This window comes from Centrocercus urophasianus, unplaced genomic scaffold (genome assembly GCF_019232065.1).
Source record: "Centrocercus urophasianus isolate 14NV4802_14NV808 unplaced genomic scaffold, USGS_Curo_1.0 seq_21, whole genome shotgun sequence".
Classification (NCBI taxonomy): Eukaryota; Metazoa; Chordata; class Aves; order Galliformes; family Phasianidae; genus Centrocercus; species Centrocercus urophasianus.
In genome coordinates this window covers 11350358-11363153 of record NW_024884767.1, presented here as the reverse complement: position 1 = coordinate 11363153, position 12796 = coordinate 11350358, and positions in this window count along the sequence as shown.

The following is a 12796-nucleotide window of genomic DNA, read 5'->3' as shown; positions in this document are numbered from 1 at the left end:
ACGTAACATTCACACTTATTGATCACACTACTCCAAAATTCTGCAGCCTTCACTCAGGGAAAAAAATCCCTTCCTGCTCAGGATAAAACAATTTTCATTTAAATAAAAACTGCATTAATTCCAGCCACTTGAAATACCATGTACATATGTGTGTTCATGTCTAAATTTCAAACATCCATATGAGATATCACAATAGAATATATAAATACTATCTACAATAAATATGCACTTGTATGACTACTCTTTATATGTAGCCTAAACATCTATGTTTAGGTGTATACATACTTATTTGTTTTGTATAAACCCCATGCCTGATGATAAAAGAGATAGCAAGTTAGAGATATAAATAAACCTTTAAGATAGTCCTTTGCGATCACGGTCACGCGATGTGTGCAATTAAGCAGTTTGAATTATATGAAAATACATACCTAAAGTAAGGTAAAATTGTAGGCATAGTTTCCACTGTTTTTAAGATGTAAAGCTAGAGGCCCGTTGTCCAGAGATAGCTCTTCGCCAAGGCAAGGGCAAAGTGGCTGCAACAGATCTCAGGTGCCTGGAAAAACAACTGGAGCACTACCAATACTGTTTAATCCTGAAACATTTTTACTTTTAAAGTCAAAGCTAATTAGAAGAATACATTTAGAGAGAACTAAAAACCTACACCAACATACCCTGCACACTACTGCAGTGTAGTGAACAGGTGTTGTGCGGTACAGCTCATGTCAGTATCTACTTATGTCATTAATCGATCCATGATCATTTTACTGACAATGTCTTCAGACCTCTACTGTGAGATCTGAAACGGATGCATTCATTGCATAATTGCTATAGAATAAAAAACATAAATACTGTTCAATTTTTGTCTTTAGATTTTTCCTTCAGTAATTAAAAAAAAAGGGAAAGTCTTACTGTTTAAAAACCTGTGGCTGTATGGACCAAGTCCTGCTATACAAGAAATCAGCAAAGGGCACGTTATCTTATCACCTTTTTCTTTCTCAGATTTCTTTTCATAATATAACATCTAATTTACATATAATATTATATAATAATATACAAAACTTATGTTAAGTGTGGTATCTTAACCATGTGTCATGCACCTGCTTCACAATGTGCAGCTATTGTGGGCAAACATGAATAAGTATAGAATTTCATATATTCAGAGAATGTGTTGTTGGAGGTTTAATTCTAACAAGATATGTCAGTGTAAACAGATGAAACAGAACTTCACAACTTTGCTTAAGTATGGGTGGAGAGATTGCTTATTTGTTTTTGTTTGTTTTTAAATCTCCACGTTAAGCATATCAGTATCCAGATCCAAACAGACAGGCTTTTTCATAATTTCTTTCTATTATGTTATCTATAAGTCACTGAGGTTGGAACTTCCTATCCTAATCTTCCTTAAACAAAGAAAAAATATTGTTAAAAAATTGCCAATTGTTCTTCCACACACTTAGGCTCCTGTACTAATTTTGGACATTAGGATACTGACGTGAAACAAAGACAAATTAATGTCTTTTGTCTGTTATTTAAAAACATAAGCGGTCTCGCGTAATTGTACTTCATCATATGCCATAATTTTACAGGATGCCCAAAAAGAGTGAAGCTTTTTTTATTTTATAACAGGTCAGCCAAAAATCTATATATTTTTACCCAAAATTTTAATTTTCTCTTCTCCCATTTTTTACTGCCTTGGCATGCCTACTCATCAATGCATATTTTATTCTGTTTCAAGGGAAAAGTAAGTAAAGCCTTCTACAGACAACTACCCAAAATAAGATTTTTTTTTCTCTCATATAACAAAATTACAGAAAAGGCCAAGTCATGTCTTATTTTGTTACAGAATATTTTTGATGTGTATAAGAAACAACTTTCTCTCATGGTTTTTAAAATTCAATTTTACTTGAGTTTGAGTTTTTTTAAGCCTCCTTTTCCCATCTGAAAGAAAGCAAGTACTCTTAAGTGACCTTCATGATAGATCAACATGACCTACCCTTCGATCTCTGATAAGCCTGAAAAAAACACACCTACAATTACCTTCTTATTTTGTAATTCAGCTCCTTCTGAACAATTTGTCCATAACCAAACAGGAAAGTTTGCCTGCAATATCACCTTCCAGTTTAGTTGTCTCAACAACTGTATAACTTTTTTATTGTTGTTTACTGAATAATTGTATTAAAATATTCTGCTTTAAAATTATAATTTGCTAACACAAAGCTTGATTAAAACCAACAATAAAAACAAAACAAAACAGATTGTCACCTTGATTAAGGGTTCCACTGTAGCATCAGCAGCTGTGCTATTTGTATACTTTCACTTATAATCTGGAAAAGTACCATTTCCAGATATCTATTAAGAGCAATTGTGATTGTATACTGTTAAATATTGCCACTTGACGTTTTCATTCGTATATGAAAAGCAGTTCCCAGGATTGTTTAGACAAGCAGACCTTAGTTAAATCTCTGCATTTCTTGAGAACTCTTATCCTAAGAACAAATATTTTTTCTGATAAGACAGTTGTTTTTCCTATGTCCAATTTTGTGCTGTATTTGTCAGGTACTGTGTATAGGTATCTGCAGGGCCTTCAACTTCACTCAGAAGACTAGTGAGACAGTAATGTACTAAGAGTTTATTAATCAACTCCTTACTTTCACAGCAGCAACCAGGACTTCTTTATCATATTCAGCTGTAGTCAGGCTCATCCTAAGGTTTTTGACTGATTGGCTAAAAGAAGTACTCTACAGACAGATATTTTTTCAGATATTCAGATAGATATTTTTGACTGAGAAAAGCATTTTTACAATGCAAAAGGCTGATCAAAGATTTCTTTTTTCAATGGTTTGTGTTCTTTGATACAAGCACAGTGTCTTTGTGCTCTCTCTTCATCTTAGAATACCTCTTACTGTATCAGCTTTTCCATTGAATGCCATTGTGTCTACTCACTGCAGGCAAACTGCTCAGGCCTTGTATTTGGAGTTATGACTGCAGCAAATGTTTTTGCTTCTCAAGGCAAAGATAACATTAAAAAAATGCACCCCAGAACTCTTGAAACAAATAGTAATGAAAAAGCTATTTAGGCCAGGGGGAAATCTGCTTTTTGTTTTCTTTTAAGCTTATGTTTTCCATCAAAATCGTCTTTGTTATCTTCTTTCCCGTCTGCTCCCCACAGGAACAAAAGTCCCCCTGCTTCAGAAAATTGCCACTATTAAAGAACTTGCTTAAATGCCACTGAAGTCACTGGGATTAGTTAATTGTCTTCACGGGCCATGACACATCCCTAGTGGCTACCTTACAACCAACATTATGTTCTTTCCTAGAGTTGTTTTTAGTTCAAAAGCCAGTTAACATTTTCCTTGACCTGCATGCCCTTATAACTCTCATCTCAGGCCTGCTCTTTTTTACCTACTTTTCTCATGCCTCACTTATATTAGAGTTGAGTGAGGTTTTGACACTACGGTCAATGCCTCAAAATTGTTAACTGTTTCCACTAAGCACTGACAGCTTTTGCTAACTCAAAGTATCAAATTTCAGATATAAAATGAGAACTAACAACAAAATTAATAGGGAAAATAATAGTTCAGTTTGAAGGGATCTTCAGAGATCATCACATCCAACTGCCTCAAAACTTCAGGAATAATTAAGAGCAAGAGCAAGTCATCAAGGGCATTATCCAAATGCCTCTTGAACACTCACCATAGAACTGGGAAACTTTTTCCAGTGTTTTAACACCCTAACTTTAGCATTTGCACTTCACAACTTCCTTAAGTTACCCCTAGATACATAGTGAGAGCAGGTCTTAGAATATAAGATTTCAGAGTTTACATTGTTTAATTATACCATCTGCAAATATAAATTCAAAATTCACACTGTTTATGCAGAAATGCAGTAATGCTCTAGCCTACCACAACCAAAGAAGAAACCTATGTTCAGCCTTCTTTACTTACATGACAACTGTATTGAAACAAAACATAACAATACAATCCACATGTTGATTTCAATGCCTATTTCAGTGATGAGTTATTGACAAGTTTGTTAAGTTTGTCCCTTACTCATAGTGGGTATTCACAACTTAAAAGCACATGTCACACTATTACCATTGCTACATCTCTTGCATCCCCAGAGTGGGGACAAAGCAAGCACGTTTCTCATCACTGGCATTATTCTCTGTACCAATTCACTAAATAACTGCCACTACTTTAACAACAGTGTTTTATCTACATATCTAGTTCCTTTACTGTATCATGAAACAGATATAATGAAGACTTTCATAATAACTGTGGAGTTCTTCAAACTTTTATAAGAACTTTTTTTTTTGGAAGCTCCACATGACATCTGCAAAGCCAAGATTAATAGGCATTGGATACTTCCTAGAGCTCTGATTGCAGTAATAAATACAATGAATACAATACAATTTTTTCCCCCCAAAAAATAAAAGTTCGGAAAGGAGGAGCCATGTGTCATCTGTTTTCAGCAGTCATTACTGTCTTTCCAATGCAAGAGAAAACTCTCCTCTACTACTCAGTCCTTTCCTTTCTTGCCTTTACTTTTCTTCAGATTTTGAGAATTACTTTTTTCTAGGACCAGATGAGATGACTCAATAGCTGTCATTAGTCCTCTGCTTCTAAATAAAAGCATCAACATCAAGTAAGCAAAAAAAAAATTGCAGTCCTGTGCAAAATCCTCTAATGGAGATTCATCAGCTTCTTACCATGGTAACACTTGTTTTCCAGCTCACATTTTCTGTGCTTCCTTACTAACCAGTTCCTTCAATGACAAGTTTGCAGCTTAATTCAGGAGTAGGAGGCAACTGGCTAAATTGGCAGCATTTCAAATACATTCCTTGGAGTTTTAGTCCCTAACTCTTGTTCTGTGCCACAAATGGCTGCAAGACAGTTATCACAGCTGGGGCAGATGGAGTTTGATATTCTCCTTCCAGTTGATACAACCCACGCTTTTCCTCTGAGAGACTTCCTACAAACATTGGAAAAACAAGAACAAGACATTAAAAACAAAAAAAAAACAAAACAAAAACAAACAAACAAACAAACAAAAAAAAACAGAGCCATAGTATTTCTTTTACTCAAAGAAAACCCAAGGAATAGCATGCTCAGGAATCTTTTTGTGCATCATGTATCCCGAGCTGTTCTCTCCTCTAGATCAACTGCAGATGAGTGACACTAGTCACTGTTACAGCATAATTGTTTGTCTTGAGATTTTGAGCAAGTGCAAGTACTGTTTGCCTCAAAAGAAGTGTAAGACAAAAAATACTACCTCAAGCAAAATAAAACTCTTAGGGAAAAAATAAGAGCATTACCCAACCCCTAATTCTGGGGATGAGGGGACCATTCCTTTTGTCTGTATTATTGGTCAATCTAAATACCCCACAATTTTGAGCTGAGCAGTCTATCCTTTCCAAGAGTCTGCATTTTATGTTCAGATTAATATCTACATAATATATTAAAAATGATGAGCTGAGAGTTTTCTCCCTGAATCCACTGAAAGCAACCTAGCGCCCAAGAAGAAATCGTATCTAACAAGAGAAAGAAATTCAGCAGACAAAAATTGAACTGAATACCCTGTAGTTTATATGATGCTATTTCTGGGCATTGATTCAACTGTGCTATAGAATAAAAATTCTCCTTCAGGGGGAAAAAGAAGTAGAAGAAGACAACCACTTATGTAATGCTTCAGGACCAGTAATTCTGTTGTGGTTTAACCTGGCAGCTGGCTCAGCACCACATAGCCGTTCATTCGCTCCTCTCCTTCCCAGAGGGATGGCAGAGAGAATCACAAAAAAAAAACCAAAAACAACAAAGTAGAACTTCTGGTTCAGATAAAACTATTTACTAAGATAAATAAAAAGAAAAGTATAATACTTATGATAAATATATGTATATATGTATTTAAGAATGTATATGTATATATGAATGTATGTAACAAGTAATGCACAAGGAATAGCTCTCTATCTCCTCACTGATACCCAGTTAGCCTCCCCAACAAATGGAAGAGAGTGAGATGAGCTCCCACCACCTTCAAAACTCCATCCACTTGATGTCATGTGGTATACAGAATATCCATTTGGCAAGTTTAAGTCAGCTATCCTAATTCTATTCACTCCCAGCTCCTTGGGCCCTTTGCTACAAATGACCTTAGCTCTGTATAACTCCGCTCAGCAGCATCTATAAACATCAGTGGGTTATCAGCGTTGCTTTTCTCCTAGAACCAAAGCATAGCATATCTGGTGCTCTGAAGGAAAGAACTCTGTTCCAGCAGAAACTGAGAGACGTTACATGGAAATTAAACATCAGAGGTAGGGGAAATACAACCAATCTAGAATTCAGATACTACACCTGTGGCAAAAAGGGCAGTTCTTCAACATTGCACACAGTAAGGAGTTCAAGTAAGATTTCAGTTGCAAATACAAAGACTTCTGTGCCTCAGAGATTTTCCTACATTTTCTAACAGCAGTTACCAGCTGGTCTGACAAAAGATACTACCTTTCCCCAACCATTTTACCCTGCCTACTATTTCTACAGCATCACAGTTACTACAGCTGTTTTACTGAAGAGATATCATTCAAACCTCTCATTCCATTTGTGTTCAAGGAAGAGTTCAATCTTCTCTTTCTAAAGGAGCATAAGAGCTAAGTGCAATCTAACAGTACTTACATGCACCTGCATTAAACTCATTTGTATTAAAGAGAAGAGAACATTCTCCTGCCTTGATTTCTGTTCTGATGCTTTATTTTTCTCCTTCTGGTTTATGTGACAACAGTAAAGAAACATAAAAAATCCCCGGCAGGGGTTTTTTTGGGATTCTCCTGCTTCTGCCTAAGTACCTCTGTCAACGCTAAGAAGAGGCAGAGGGAAGTGCCTACAGATGACCAATACTGCTCCTATCAGCTCTGCCAATATTTTACACTGTAGATACAGACAAACAAAAAAGGATATCTGCCCCATATGGCTATTGTTCCAGTGATATTGCTGCAGTACTACAAAAATGTCAGGAAAATTGCAGGAAAATCAGAATGGATGCAGATGCTAAGCGATGAAGACAGTAGATTTTATGTTTCTCAGCTAAGAACAACCTAGCATGATGGCAGAATCACACAGAGCAAGAGGCGGGCAGCTGTCTCCTTGTCACGGCTGAGGTCACCAGCAGGCAGGGGAAGTGGCAGGAGCAGCAGGTGCTTCTGAAAGTCCTCCTGGCATGCTGCCGCTGTCAGATGTTTGCCCGATCATGCTGCATGAGTCAATAACACCATGCTGCCAGTGCACAGGAGACAAGTGTTCTAATGAAATAAAGTGCACTAGTCAGAAGTAGTTTTCTTTGGAGACCTGGGGGACTTGACCTAAGACACAGAGGAGATAGCTGCAGATTCCCAGCGATTCCATGAGCTTTGAATCAGCTCCATAAACTGTGGGAAAGAAATGCACAGAAGAAATATCTCCCAATGGCTGGCCTGGGAATTTACTCTCCCAGGCATTATGATTGTCACTGACCTTCAGCGAAGCAAGCAGCAGCATTTCAATGCATCTGTTTTCAGTCGATCTGTTTTGAGTTGATTTACTTCCCTGGAGGGCAAACCTCTTCTGACAAAACATGGGAGAGGTGCACAGAGGAGAAAAGGAGTTTCACAGGAATAACATCTCATAGGAGAAACAGTGCTAATGTCACTGCATAAAACATTTGTATATTCTAAAGTTAATTGTGGAGGTAGACAATTATTGGTCTCAGTGAGACTATTCGTGCACAAATATGGCAGTGAATAACCTGATTTTATTCTCTACATATGCAACTCAGATCATCCCTGAACTCCACTGAGCAGAGAGCTGCTAAAATGATTTGCTCTATCTAAACAGCAAGTCTCCTGGGGAAATAAGGGACCCAAAGTGTGCTGCCTGGGGCACCATTTCTTGTGCTGAAATACCAAAAGTTCATTTCTGTTTTTCCCAGGTGTATCTATGCACAGATTGCTGTGTATAGTTAATTACAATAACTTTTCTTTTTGCATAATTTACTCTAAATTTTCACTTAATAAAATGGGGCAATAATAATTATATATATACTTATATATATATATATATCAAATTATGATAATTATAATAATTATCATTACCAGGAATAGTAAAGAAGCCAGAACAAATGTAACACTAGCTATTTGAAATAATGAGTTAAGGTTTTGTTAGAGAGGAACTCCTTCCTGTGATTTATAAGTATCAGTGAAATTCTTGAGATTCCTTTAAAATGTGTATTGCACTGTCAAAATGTAGCAGGTACTTTTTTATATATAAATTCAGAAGTGCACCATGTTGTGTGTTGTCTGACAGCACCAATTTACTAGCACACATTTACAAAGATTTTCTGATCTCTCTGGTAACTCAAGTACTGAATGAAGAATTAAAATCTTCAATCATTGTCTTTCATTCTGAAGGAATAATCACTGTTTCCATGCGTAAACATCTGTACAAGAAAGTGTCCTCTGTTAGCAAAAAAAGATCAATTACTCTGCTGTTTAAATTTTCTATATAGCATTCTGTTACAATACATGATTTTTTTGCCACATGAATGCACAGAATAATTGCTGATAACTACAGCTCTTTATGCACCTAAGGGCAATATACAATATTTTCAACAAAATTGTTTGCATAGTGTTAAGAGCAAACATCTGCATGTTTGTGCTGCAAAAAATAGAATATTTGGAAAATAATTGTCTCAGTAATGACTTTTTACAGCCTCACTGATGACATTTGTTCTTCAAAAATATAACTTTAACCATACTGAATCATAGTTCAGGCTAATCAATTTTTATTTTCACTTTACTAGCTACTATTTTCTAGTTTTTTATGTTCATCCTCCTTTAATGACATCACACTAAGGTGCTGTTCAAACTGTTGTATCAGAAACAGGAAATAACTTTGGTCACAAAAATTTGAAAGGAGCTTCTAAATGCCAAAAGTTTCCTGTCTAATGTATTTCCAACAATGCAAATGCACATTAGATTATTTGAAAATACTCTGTGAAATATATTCAGTGGCTCCTGCACTGTCACACATTCTGTCAGTTCTGATGTAGTTACATCAATGTAATCACACAGAATGCAATGTTATTACATCATTGTAAAGCTGATATGATATTTGGTACAAATATTTTTATTTGTAAGTATTAGAGACCTTTTCTTCCTTTTTTTTTTTTTATACATTCTTACTTCTGTTTTTAATTCATCTTTAACTTTATTCTCCTTGTTTTTTTGTTTTTTTTTTTCCACCCCCCCAAAACTTGCTTTGCCTCAGGCTTAAGTTCAGTTTGGACAGTCTGAGCTGAGAAAAAAAAGGCTAAACAAACACTGTTTGTCTCCTTTTGAAAGTTATTCAGGCACCAGGGGCTAGGTCTTGATTAATGCTCTCTTTTGAAGCCATTGTTATCTAAGCTCTTATACAATTTGTTTTGAAATTTTCCTTGTTTTCAAAGGTAGTGCTGAAAACTCAATGAATTTAACACAAAGAACTACTGTAACGAAGTAAGACTGTGTCCACACCAAGAAAAGGAATAAAAACGAACTATTTCATATGCTGCCAGTGGACTTCACTGTTATGGGAATATGTGAACAGTAAAAGTTTGGTTCAGCTTATTAAGCACAGACATCCAGTGACATCTGAGATACCCCAGGATTTCCCACACTACATTCACATGCAAATCCAAAATCCTGAGTTTCTTGGGGTGTCATATCCAACAGCTCTATGCAAACTGTCCAGTATCTGAAATGACATGAGAGGGCTTTCTTGAGACAATTGCATCAAGCCCTTAGTGTCTGTGTATCCTGTCACTTAGTTCACTGCCACACAAATTAGATTTATTGTTTGCTAATAAGGGACATATTTAAAATTAAATATCTTAAAAATCTTCTGAAATTTCTGTTCAGTCTGAATTTTGCACAGTCTGCAAAGCATGAACATAAGAATAGTGAAGCCCCAGTACCTTCATGCCACGTGCTTTGTTATGCTATCTGTCAAATTATAGCACATTCCCATGGCGACAAAACTAACCGTGTTGTGAGCCATGTAAAAGCCAGAAGTCCAAATCATCTACTGCATAATTAAATACAGACTCCATGACACTTGCAATGCTCCTGTTTCATATCATGTGCACTGATTGGTAGTGAATTCATTTGGATCTTAATACAATTACTAAATGTAAGTATTGCAGGCTCGATCAACATTATCAAGACTAGGTTACATCTGTTTCATAACCAACTTCCTAAACATATGTGGCACAGAAAGCAAAAGATTCTGAACAATTTAGTTAATATGACAAGAGATATTTTTTCTCTTGGATGGATCTAGTGCTTACTTTATACTTGCTATAGTATTTGTTACAAATACTAGGAATACATTTTGCACTTTTGCTTTGAAATGAGAGTTTCCAAGTGAGCTGTTTCCTTCTTGCATATGAGAATGCTTCTTCTGAGACAGTGTTTGAAACATAAAGACTAAACCCAGCGTCTGTTCTGTAGCTGACCAATAGAAAGTCTTCAATCATTAATTAGGATGGGAGATCATTATATTTAGCAAACTTTGTCACTTTGCCCAAGTCACTATGACGAACGTATTTTCTTTTTTACTTATTTTTCTGTTTTCTTTATCCATAGCCAGCTTACTTCCACTTCAGCTGTTGACTCCCTCCATGCTATCACTCTTAACTTACAGTTCTAGCACGCTTTTTGCCCACCATATCAACAAGCCTATCCTTGGCAATCTACCTCCAGGCAAAGTTGATCAATTCATCCCATTATTTCCTTATGTCTACAAAGTTGACCAATTCTCAGAGCTCCAGTTCTACTTCAGCAAACCTTTTGAGACTGTGTCCTGATGTACAGTGTTGGTTTGTACTGCTGACTACTAGTGGGATTCTGCATGACTTTAGAGGGGTCACTTAAGGACAAATAATAATTGAAATGCCTGCGCTTTTCTGTAGCTGGTTAATTTTATGTTTAAAGACACTTAAATTTTAATTTCTGTGTGGTAATGTTACAATGATTATACTGACCTCTAGGGGTATGCTTTTTGTCATAAAGTCTTCATATTTCTTGGCTACAGAGCAGTGAGGCAAGGGCAGCATCCTGCTTATGTTGTGCAATGTAGAACTATATTTCTACTTTTTTTGGATACTGCAGTTACATTAAAAAATAAGACATAAATGACTTCAAAATTGTCAAGACAGGGAAAAGCACATAATGACTGTGCTCACAGGTCACAGAATCACACCATAGAATCAAAGAGAGATCAACGGTTAGAAGGAATGTTTAAGATCATCTAGTTTCAACATCCCTGCTACAGGCCAAGACACTTTCCACTACACCAGGTTGTCTCAAAGCCCCATTTAGCCTGGCCTTGATTGCTTAGAGGGAGAAGGCACTCACAACCTCACAAGGCAACCTGTTCCTGTGTCTCATCACCCTTACAGTAAAGAATGTCTTCCCAGTATCTAGTCTAAATCTACCCTCTTCCATTTTAAAAGCATCTCCTCTCATCCTGTAACTACATACACTTACAAAGAGTCCCTCCCCAGCTTTCTTTTAGGCTCCCTCCAGGTACCAGAATACCTCTATACGTTCCCCCTAGAGCCTTCTCTTGTCAAGCCCAGAAAGTCCTGACTCTCTCAGCGAGTCCTTGCAGGGGAGGTGCTCCAGTCCTCTGTTCTTCTCTGAGGCCCTCCTGGGGACCCACTCCAACATCTCCATGTCATTCTTGTGTTGTGGGCCTCAGAGCTGGAAGCAGTACTTCAGGTGAGGTCTCATGAGAACAGAGCAGAGGGGCAGGATCACCTCCCTCAACCTGCTGGTCACGCTTCTCATGATACAATTCAGGATACAGTTGGCTTTCTGGGCTGCAAGCACACACTGCCAGCTCATGCTCCCAAACCTTTCTCCTCAGGGCTGCTCTCAAGCCTTTCTCTACACAACCTGTATCTGTGCTTGGGACTGCCCCAATCTAGATGCATCAGGTAAGACAAGATACAGCAGTACCTTCAGCAAGAAAAGCTTTGGACAAAATCTGAATACCTTGAAGGCCTAGTAGAAGCAGTCTAGAACCGGTGCTATTCTTAAAACTTGTTACTGTAGATTGCATTCATTCTGCTACATTCATAGGAGAATAATGCCACCTTTGTTCCCTCTGAAAATCATTAGCAGTTTTTTCAGGAAGAAGAACTCAGACAGCTTTTTAGTGATAGCTGTCAAAGATATGCATTTGTCCTATACAAAGGCAAACCACTTCCTTTAAATGATGCAAAATTGGCCTCTGAACTGTTAAATCAATTCAATATACCATAATGCTGCATCCTGATAATACAAGTGTTTCTAAAACTATTTTTGGCATGTTTATAACATTGTTTATTTTGCACCAGAAAATGCATCAAAAAAAAAATTCCAAACACGATGGCATTAATGCCTCTTAGCAGCATATGTTTTTCTAGGAAAATGCATAATGTTAACACTGCAGCAGTAGGATTTCCTGTAAAAACTGTAGGTCAGAAAATGAAGAAGTGAATGCTATACCTACGGCTTGGAAACACACTGAGACTATGTTTAATTATATCATTGCATTGAAATGCATGTAATTCAAATTTTTAACACAAACATATATATAATGTCTTTGCAAATGAGCTCTACTTTTTATTTGTATGAATGAACAGACAATTGGCAACCCACCAATTAAAGAAGAGTGAAAAACAATTTTCAAGTCATCTCCACTTCTAAGAAAGCAGAAATGGCTTCTGGAAAATCTTCATGGATTCTGAT